Source organism: Pteropus medius, unplaced genomic scaffold (genome assembly GCF_902729225.1).
Source record: "Pteropus medius unplaced genomic scaffold, Ma_sr-lr_union100, whole genome shotgun sequence".
Lineage (NCBI taxonomy): Eukaryota > Metazoa > Chordata > Mammalia > Chiroptera > Pteropodidae > Pteropus > Pteropus medius.
In genome coordinates this window covers 34,277,810-34,284,917 of record NW_024354500.1, presented here as the reverse complement: position 1 = coordinate 34,284,917, position 7,108 = coordinate 34,277,810, and the positions used below count along the sequence as shown (strand labels likewise).

The 7,108-nt window shown below is 34.6% G+C and overlaps 1 pseudogene; it reads right to left on the bottom strand.

Annotated features, from left to right (window-relative positions):
• Positions 1-5,771: 5,771 nt before the first annotated feature.
• Positions 5,772-5,887, bottom strand: LOC120595224 (uncharacterized; annotated as a pseudogene).
• Between the last annotated feature and the right edge of the window lie 1,221 nt (positions 5,888-7,108).

The following is a 7,108-nucleotide window of genomic DNA, read 5'->3' as shown; positions in this document are numbered from 1 at the left end:
ATAAAATATAAACAAAGCTCAGTCCTCACCCAGAGAGTTCAAAATCTACTTAAGAAAATAAATAGGTGCATAGATAATGCTAACAGATTATAAAATTCTTAAGAGAAATAGCCAAGAACCCAGGGATTTTTTTCTATATACCCTCATTTCCTTCACCTCAATATTACTCTTAATGATATTGAATTTAATTTTACATTTCAAACTTCCTTGTGTATTTCAGAATCAAATATCAATTAGCATAAAATGACTATAAATAAAAACCAAATGATATTTTCATTATTTTACTTCTTAACCAGACTAATCTTCATTTGCTTAAAGATCCTGCAAACAGGGAGTTTGCCATATATACATCACTTTCAAGCTTCAGAAATAATTTTAACTAAAGAAATACTGTTATCTCTTAAGCACAGCCGTTTAAGCTCTATCAGTGAGTCTTGGCATTGTCTTGCTTAATAATTTGGTTCATAAAACATATAAGTCAATTGAGTAAATTTAGTTCATATATATCTTATAGCAATAAGACTTTGGAGTGATAAATATAATTAACAAAAGAATATCAATAAGGCATGGAGTACCCTATAATTCCTGCCCTTTTGTTATTATTACCCATTAAAAAAAAACCCACAAATTCATTATCTCAAATTTTCATAAAATTAAGTGATTTTAATTAAAAGTTCAATGGCTCCTTCATTTGTCTGTTAAACAAAGTCTCATGGGCCTCACTGAAGGAGGTATGATTTGAGAATTGCTTTACTAGGAAAAATAACAGGCTAAGTGGAGTTTTATTTTTATTTTTTTATTAAACAGATTTTTAGATCAAAAATTGCCCATTAAATGTACCAAATGCATAAAAGAAAATTAAATAAAATAAAAATTTAGAAGATAATATGTTTTTTATTTAACTTCATTAACTATTAAGTACCACATATCTAGGATTTTCTAACCTATGAGGGCTATTTTCTAAAGACATCTTGACTCAGCAAAACTCTTGCACTAAATAATATTTGAGTTAGTGGACAATATTTCTAAAACTGGAAAATTTACAAGAAAAAAAATCCAAGGCTAAAATTCAACTGTAGGACAATGGCTTTATTAGAGAATCATGACTAATACTTTGAAATACATACATAATCTTCCCCATAACTCATTTTAGTTTTCAAATGCTTGGTGTTTCTGAGTATTGCTTTTAGCCTGTCCCTATACTCAGTGGCTGCCACTGCTGCCCTAACATGATTATTATCAGGTCAAAGACAAAACAGTCAAAGAAGAAACAGATTGATAGGCAAAATTTTTGGAAAACTACATAGTTAGAAATCACAGATGAAAAGCAAAGAGGTAAAAATGACCTCTTTAAGGGCATACATATATGCATACATACATATAACTAGTAAATAAAAGAGCTAAAATGCAAAACTAGTCATCTTAATTCAAAATCTGTGATGGCCTTCTCCAAGATAGTATTCCTGGTATTCATGGTACCCCTGTCTCCTGGTATTCATATCCTTGTGTAATCCCTGCTTACATTGTGCCAGTGATGTTCAGTGTGATCAATATGCCACTTCTGAAATCAGATTATAAAAGACATCATGGCTTCTATCTTGGTTCTTCTATATCTGGGATCATTTACTTCTGGAGAAGCCAGATGTCATGTCATGAGGAGCCTAATGGAGAGGTCTATGTTGTGAGAAACTGAAGCCTATGTTGTGAGAAACTGAAGCCTCCAAGACCAGTCAAGCTTTTAGATAACTGTAACCTCATCAGAGACTCTGAGCCAAAATTTCCCAGCAGACACTCCTGTATTCTTGTGCTGCAGAAACTGTGAGATAATAAATATTTGTTGTTTTAAACTTATGAGTTATGAGATAACAAGTTACATAGCAATATATAGCTAATAGAATTACCTTGGGCAAATTTTAATAAAAAGCTCTAGAAAATAAAGGTGTTGGGAAAGAATGGTATTCTAAACTAATATCTGAGAAACAAGCACCTTGAAGGCAAAGCTAGGATCATTGTCCACAGGATACGGAGCCACATAGGAAACATGGGCAAAGATCAGTATTTACAGACTTAAGTTCAATTTCCCAGGTGGTGCTGAAGCTGCTGTTAGGATGATCACACTGGGGGGCGAGGGGGAGGGCTGTGGTCAAGAAGTAAAAGACAGGAAGCACCCAGGTGGCACTGGCATGGGGGAAGAAGAAAGGACAAAGGGAGCATTTGTCCCCGCTCTGGCTCCCACTGGTGGCCTCCTAACAGTGGATTCTGATTATAAGAGAAAAGAACTATGTTTGAGATTCACAGGGCAAGGAGAGGTGCGCGGATTAATCCTTTTGGAATTGAATACATTAGTCTCTGCCTACAAACCCAACCCCATCTCATGTCAGTCTCTCCATTGCTCATCATGTTTTAGTAACCTTGGTTTTCCATCAGTTTTTAGAAAAGTTAAAGTCTTTCCTATCTCAGGGGCTTTGAAATACTCTCAACCAGCTCTTAACATAGCAGGCCCCTTTCTTGACCATACTCGGTAAATAGAATTACACTCTAATCTTTCTTTCCTAAACCTTATCACGATCTGCAATAATCGTTTACATATTTATTGGCCTGCTTCTTAACTGTTCTTCCCATTAAATGATACAAACGGTGAGAGCAAAGATACTTTCTTTTTTGTACACTTCTGTATTCACTGAGCCTAGCACATTTCCTGGCACATAGGAGGTACTCAGAAAATAACTGTGGAATTTCGTTACAATTCAGAACAGGTGATTCCTCACAACCAGAGATGTAACAACTGCTAATCTCAGAAATGGGCTGTTTGCCCTCTGCTGCATTCAAAAAATTTATAGGAGCAGACAGGGTTAGCAGATGGATGTTTCCCAAATGACTTGGATGCACCCATGCTGATGATTTCAGCAGACAGCTGTTTTCTCTAAGGTAAAGCAGTGTTTCTCAAATGTTAGCATGTATCAGAATCACCTGCAGGGCTTAAATGAAAGATGGCTAAGCCCCATTGCAGTCTCCAATTCAGTAGATCTGGGGTGGGGGCCCAAGAATTTGCATTGCTAACGATTTCCCAGGTGGTGCTGATGCTGCTGTTAGGATGATCACACTTGGAAAACTACTAATTAAAAAGCCTTTACGGTACCTATTAATATTTCCGTATGTCCTTTACCACTCCATACTTGTTAAAATGGAGACAGGCATATAGTAACATTTACATGGACACAACCTAGGTTTCGTTCTTTTTGAACTTAGAAAAAATTAATAGCAAAAAATAGTTTTAAGCCCAAGGTTAAAAAAATGTTCACAGACTATTTCATCTTTCAGCAACAGAAATAATACCCTTTGTTCCAAGAAAGTAACCTACATAGAATTGATGTTGTTGCTCTTGGAAATATCAACAAAGGTGATCATGTTTGTTTAAGTATGAACTGTAAGACTCAGCTTTGGGTAGAATTATGTGTTACGGAAAATTCTACACAAGAGTATATTTCTTTAAAACCTATATATCAATTCCTTAAAATTCTGTAATTCTGCTCTAATTGTCATGGAGATTTTACCCTTATTAAAATTAAAAGTTTTAAATTGTAAAATTACAATTATACTAGGACAGGAGAATTGGGCACATTTCAAGTGTGAATAGGACATATATCTTGATGTCAGTAATGAGGACAGTCTGGGACCTGGCACACCCACTAAATAGCATATTTGTTCTCTTTTCAAATTCTGAACAAATTAATAAATAAGAGAAAAGGAATCTGGTGGAAGCCAAAATAACACTGCAATAATTCATAAAGACTAAATTGAAATGGAGAGTTTAATGTGAGAATTGAATGGCTTTTCCACAAAGTGAACATGCCCAGGTTCAGACTTCCTGCATGAAAAGGTAGAGGATACTCTGTCCTGGTTTAACTTTTTTGCAAATTTGCCCACGATAAGCCACCTTTTTCAACTGGAGTAAAGTAAGTGGTGAAAAAGTGGGGAGAAAAATGTAGTTTCACCATTTCAGCTTCTTCAGGAGGAATCATCAGTAGTAAGAAAGTTCCCCACTACTAATAGTGTACTTTTCAAAAGTCACTAAAAAAAAAAAAAGTGGATTTTTTAATATGGAGAGGCATTTCTTGTTAAGCAGTTTTTAAAAAAGGCCTCAAGTTCCTCACACTATGATGTGTTTCTCTCAAATTCCTTAGTATGCATTTAAGGTGCTTCATGATCTTGTCCCAATTACCTGTTCAACACCATTGCTCAACATTCTCTGACAACTTTCTGCCCTAGCCTGAAATAGAAAACCTGCGTTATTCCTTCCTAAGGACCCAATCTCTCTGCCAGTTCCATGTCTCTCCAACACAGAACTGCAGAAAATATTTATCAGGGAGAAAGCATTGACCCTTCCTCATGCTGAACCATCTGTGACAGCCTTCACATTGCAGAGTGCTACATCTCTTCAGACTAGGTAGACTTACACACAATCCCCACGTCCACTCTAATCTTGTAGACAAAGCAATTATAGCAAGGTCCGGAAACCAGCAGTAGAAATTGTCTATGAACTGTGATTTTGCATATATTTTATGAGATAATTGTCATAAAATGTACCTCGGCTAAATCTTGGAGTCCAACTGAAACTTTTTGAAGTTAACATTTTGGGGGATCGTACTTGAAAATCTCTCTTAAATTGAGTCAACTAATTAAATTTCCATTTCCCAGTTGTCTTAATAAGCCATATCAAAGCTATTAAGAGACTGCAGTAAATACATTTATCATCACCTTGCAGGCTCACAGTGTAGATCTTTTCATCTTAGATCAATGCCTAAAAATGTCTCTTAACCACTAAAAGTAATTTTTATCATTTGTAGTGTTTCTCAAAAATGTATAGCTATTCTAAAGGAGTTTTTTATTAAAGTATTTCATTAAGATATATTTCCCAAATTTCTCATAGATGATATATGAAATAGTCAATACAATTCCTAACTGCTCAGCCTTTATAGATACTCAAAATATAGATACTAGATACTCAAAATATCCCAGAATAGATACTCAAAATATCCCAGACCCAGGATATGGTTAACTCTTAAAATCAATGTAACAAGTTACCTGTTTTATCAAGAGGCCATTTGGGCTACCTGACAAGGAAGTAACCTACAACTCCAGTGAGAGAAATCTCATGATTCGTAAGACTCTGGAATCTAAGGCTCCTTATAGCAATGAAAATGAATGATTTTAGCTTAAGTTAATAAAGAAAGAACTAACAGTATATTGCTATGAAATGATAAATGAGTTGGTAAACTACCTAATGACAAATATACAAGGATCTATAGAGTAAAAGCATGCTCTGGAAAACTGCAGTAAAAAAAAATAAAAATAAAAATAATAATGACTAAGATAGAGCCAAGGAAATGTTTGCATAATTTATCAAATTTAGGAAAATAAAATTGAGAATGAAATTTAGGAAAATGAAATTGGGAAATAAGCTCAAATTTCTTCCAGAAGGCTGCACAGTTTAAAATATGTATTTCTCTCAGTATAGTAAGACTATCTTCTTTTAGCTTAAAAATATATTCCATTAGCTTCTTTTAGAATACTTTAATAATCAGAATTTATACATTTGGTAGTAATATAATTGATGTTTTTAAATGTATGGTATATTTGATTGATTATATCTATTATTACATATAGAAGTTAAGATATAGACAATTTAGTTGATTTTTCTAGTCAAATGTGCAATTCATTGTTTTTATTTTTTATTTATTTTCTTATTATTTATTATTTATTATTATTTATGCCTACAGCACCTGGTCTTCCTAGGTGGTCCCTCATCCAAGTACTAACCAGGCCTGACCCTGCTTAGCTTCTGAGATCAGATATCGGGCTTGTTCAGGGTGATATGGCCATAGACCATGGACCTTGGCTCCACTGGGGCACGAACTCAGGACTTTCTGCGTGTAAAGCAAACACGTTAACTGCTACACTATAGAACCACGTCTGCGATTTATTATTTTTAATGCTGCCTTGTCCTTATTTTTAGTATCCTAGTTTTGTACACATACAATTCCTTGAGCTTCTACTACCTTCTTGTGTTCCATCACTACCTACCTTCTTTCATTTTAGCACTCTACCAAGTCCTGTATTTCCAGGACGCTTCCCCTAGCTTAAAGCTTTCTGGTTTCAAATTGCAAATGTACAAGATCTATATTGTCTTTTAGCACCAGAGAGTGTCAGAATCAGAAAAATCTTATGGGTCATCTAGCCCATGTTTTTGTAGATGAGGAAAACAATTTGCTTTTGATGTCATTGATGTTTTTAACAGTTTAACAATTTAATTTTCTTTCCTCTCATGTTCTGCCTTTGATTTCAGAAAAATTTTGGCCTCTGTCAGATGAGACACATGTTTCCTAGAGGAATTCAAACATAAATAATGGGCATTTCTGTATATGCAGGTTGAGGGGGAGGCAAGTGAACATTTAGAAGCTTCATACTCTATCATATATCTAGCTACATACTTTAATGTTGAATCAAGTCAATTTTGCTGAAATCACATTACAAGTCAGCATATACAGAATTAGTAAAGTAATGTTTACATTTTGGTAGAAAACTATTTCAGGTGTCTGTGAAGAGTCATTGGATTAGACTGCAACCCCATATTAGCATGTGTTAGGAAGGAATACCATTAACCAGTAAGGGAAACTCAATCTCTCCTGAACTGGGAAAAATAATCCAAGAAAAAAGAATTCGGTTCTTAGTAATCTCTCTAAATCTCCCAGTATATGTTCAGTGCCTGCTCTGTGCAAGTCATGCTAGGTTTTGAGCCACATTGTCTCTTCACTCAGCTTACAGTTTGTTTTGAAATATAAATCATAAAAAGTGAGCTAACTACCAGATTGTGGTGCCAATACTTCTTTACTGTTATAACACGTTATGAAGCCTAATACTCTTATCAACATAAAGTCAGTTCTGTGATATTAGCCCATTTCCCTATTTTCCAGTTTCCAGCTTCTCATGGCCTTCATATTGCACAATTATGGGTTTCTCTTGTCCTCTGTAATTTTAACATGTTTTAGAATAAACAATGTAATTCTTAGAGCAAACAAGAATTCAACATTCTTTTGAAGTACACATG